Below are 3,662 nucleotides of genomic sequence, written 5' to 3'. Positions count from 1 at the left end.
TAGCTGCATATAAGATTTATATTGCTATATGTTTGAATTATTACTGTTCCAATGATTTTGAATGTCAGATAAACAGATTTTGATTTATCGTATCATATTCCATTTAAAACCTGTTGTTTTGTGCCAGTATTATTATAGTTATTACAATGACGTATGACCTTAGACATTCCCTAAATGATTTATAAGCTAAGGAAGCAACTATTTCTGAACTTCAACTTCTTAAATGAGATTACCCTGACTATATTTTAATAGGGAACCATTTACACTGTTAACTAACTGTATCATACCCATTTTTATATGTGTATATTATGTATATTTTGAGTCTGTATCATAGTTCACAAATTACAATAATTTTGTAGTGGAGTGAAATAAATGGTTACATTTCAGTGGCATTCTGGTACTCTGCACTCTGTGACCATGTTCCACATTCAGTAGCTGTTTATTTTAATGGCCGTTTGTCAATGAAACAATGCGAGCAATGTAAGAGTTTAATCTGTAAAAGTGTGTCTCCATGCTGCAGGAGAACGAGGTTTCCCGTGGTGCACATTCCTACGTCAGCAGGACAGCAGCGGTGATCCTGTCTTTCTCCAGCCCCGAGAGCCATGTTTGCCTTTGTGAGGGACATATGGAGATGTCTGTCCTGCTGTTTATTTCTCTAGGTCTTGGCCTGGTGTCCAGGGTTCAGCGGCAGTCAGACAGCAGTGAGGCATGTCTCTCCCACCCTCTGAAAGGAAACATTACCAGCGGCAGGCACTGACCCACCTACCACAGCTAGTCAGGTTACGACACTGACATCCCAAACACCTGCTTAAATACCCAGTGAGTTGAGTTTGCCCAGGTTCTGAAGTATTGATTTAACACTTTTTAGAATCAGGGTTTGTAGCAAATGAGTGAATACCTCAGATTGACTGATGTATAGAGAAAGCTTGTCATTTATATATTACTCCCCTAACTGAGAGAAGATTTTTCTGCAAAGCTTTTTTTTTTTTCCTCATAAATCGTAAATTGTATGCTTTCCAGTTCCATCATTAGTGCCACTGCAGTCAGCTCTGGCAGAGTTGGTCCACCTTAACAGGGCTCTGGAATAGAGTCGGTCCACCTTAACAGGGCTCTGGAATAGTGTCGATCCACCTTAAGTGGGCTCTGGAATGGAGTTGGTCCACCTTAACTGGGCTCAACAGTGTGGAATGGAGGGACCTCAGGCTGATTTCATGTTCAGTTTGTGGATGAATTTAAGACAATAAATGTATAGATTAACTTTAAGTCTGCAGACTACATTCAAAATGCATTCATTACATAATCGCTGTCCTGATAAAATTGAGTACCTCTGTGAAAATGTTGAGAGATGCTGATGGTCCATCCAGTTTTACTCATATCCATATGACATTACCAAGCTGAAAGCATTGTGTGAGTCCGGCGTGAAGCCAGGGTGGCAGGTAGCAGATTGCTGTCAGTGGTGACGTCACTGCCGCAGGTAACGTGTAGAGTGAATTGTGAGAACAGAGGTTCTGTCCTGACATGCAGAGGTGCAGACCTCTATCAGTGCAGGACATGCCTTTATAATGTGGCCTAAGTGACCCGGACTGTTCCGGGACTGGCCCCAGATCAGTGCGTGTGTAGTGATGCGAGAGAAAGGTGTGGCAGTGACAGGGGACCTGAAACGGTGAGAAAGGACATCAAAGCCTGGCAGAGCCATCACCTGAGAGGCGTGGCCTCAAGGAAGACTTAGCAGGTAAATATAAACTGCATAGATGTGTGCCAGGGACAGGAAAATTAGCATTCAGCTTTGGACCAATTAATTGCATGCTGACCCATGGATATTAAAGGTGGGAAACTGCTGTTGGGAAACGGTATTTATCTCATAAATCAGTTCAAATCATAACTGTGATTAGCAAAAATTTTTGATGGATGGCCAACCTATCCTACCCTGTGCAGTGTTTGGAGAAGGAGAGAAATGGGATGGACAGAGTTTGGCATTGACAGTGACGAATGATGTGCTTAAACATGGCAAACACTGAGACTGGGAAATTCAGCCATTGGCTGTTGACAGAGAAATGCCATCAGGCTGAGATCTGTCCACATCTGCTCGCTTTAAATAAATCTTTGATATTATTTGGTTTTCTCTTGATGTCCAAAAATCCCTGTGTAACTTTATATAGTATCAAGTTCTGGATGAGCCTTTTTGTACAGTAAGAATGTGTCAGCTTATGTGTGGCGAAACTGAAACCTCATCTCGCAGAAAGCCACAGAGTGGAACAGCAGAGCGTGGCTTTGTGTTTGCCAGCGGGGCAGTAGTGGAGTGGGGTCCACCCGAGAGTCAGGGCCTGTGTCCCCTCAGCCAGGAAGGCGGCGAGGTCACGTGCCTCTGCATTCACGGGTAATACTGAGCTCTTTGCTTTCATGCTCCCTGTCTGATTCCACTGAAAGGCTGTGTTAAGGTTTTTCCCTCACCAGCTTGTCACCATCAGATACTGAATCAGGTCCCTCTCTCTCTGTGGAAGTCTAGCGTTCCATTAACCCTTGCAGTTCAGCGGCCGTCTCTGTGAGCCTGGGGCCCGTGCCCCAGCTCTGCCCGCTCCGAGCTGCTGCCCCTCCTACAGTCAGGCTCCGCAGTGTCGGAGGGCTCCCTCTGCTGGGTGACACCTTGGCTGACCCTTATAAAATGTCCTTTAGCACCGGATAAATAAAAGGAGTCTGTGGGCCTTCAGTGGGCCTTCAGTGGTCCTGCAGGACCTGTGCTCAGAGTGATGACAGTAACATGGAGTTTTGTTCCCACGGAGACCTCAGGGAAACGGCGGCTGAGCGCTCTGACAGATGGTCCCGCTCTGCTAGGGGTCGAGCGGAGTCTCCACGTCACGCCTGTCCACAGGAAGGCATGAACACAGGAGCGTCGGCACCCCTCAGTACCCTGAACCGGCCTGTCCCGGGATCGGCCGGGAGGGATTCGCTGCCGGTCTGTAGGTGGCAGTAGCTCCATGTGCTGTGTGCTGCAGGGCAGATTTGTAAAACCTGCAGCCGCTCTCTGAGTAAACACCACCCTGTCCATCTTTAATTAGTCACCGCTGTTTTTACACAGCGAAGACGGGAGTAGAGAGGACAGCTGAGGGCGAGTCTGGCAGGTGTGGCACCATGTCGAGTTTCCCGTTTGGCCTGGCATTTACACGGGGAAAAGACACACTAACATGAGCTGCCAGGTTCAGGTGAGGAAGGTAAGGAAAGGAAGCCAGGCGAGGGCACTGGTCTAATCCTCTACTGTCTTTTCACTCGCGTTCACTTTGTGTTTATGTTTTTAAATGTGATAGTTTTTGTAGTCTTCAGCTTGAGGTGGTCATGGTTTCCTCTGGCTTTTAAAGCATAACTGCTCCTTAATTTTAGCAACACTTTTGTGTAAAAGAAGAATTTTAGGGTTGCCACATATTGCAGTTAAATCTCAGATAGTAGTAATGATATTTTCATGACTGTTCTCCTGGACTACATCCATTTCAAATGTAAATATGCCCTGGATAGATTCTTTTGACGCTGTTTTTAATTTAAAACTTTCCTCATTAATGTTAAGAAAATACCACATTTAGGACTACCACAGTATTTAATTATACACGCCAAGAGTGGAAATGCTACAAATTTGCTACTTTTGTGGCTTAAAGTAAGTGGCTGCTTCTTTT

This window comes from Megalops cyprinoides, chromosome 11 (assembly GCF_013368585.1).
Source record: "Megalops cyprinoides isolate fMegCyp1 chromosome 11, fMegCyp1.pri, whole genome shotgun sequence".
Lineage (NCBI taxonomy): Eukaryota > Metazoa > Chordata > Actinopteri > Elopiformes > Megalopidae > Megalops > Megalops cyprinoides.
The sequence above is the reverse complement of the archived record's forward strand: the minus strand, read 5'-3'. Positions refer to the sequence as shown.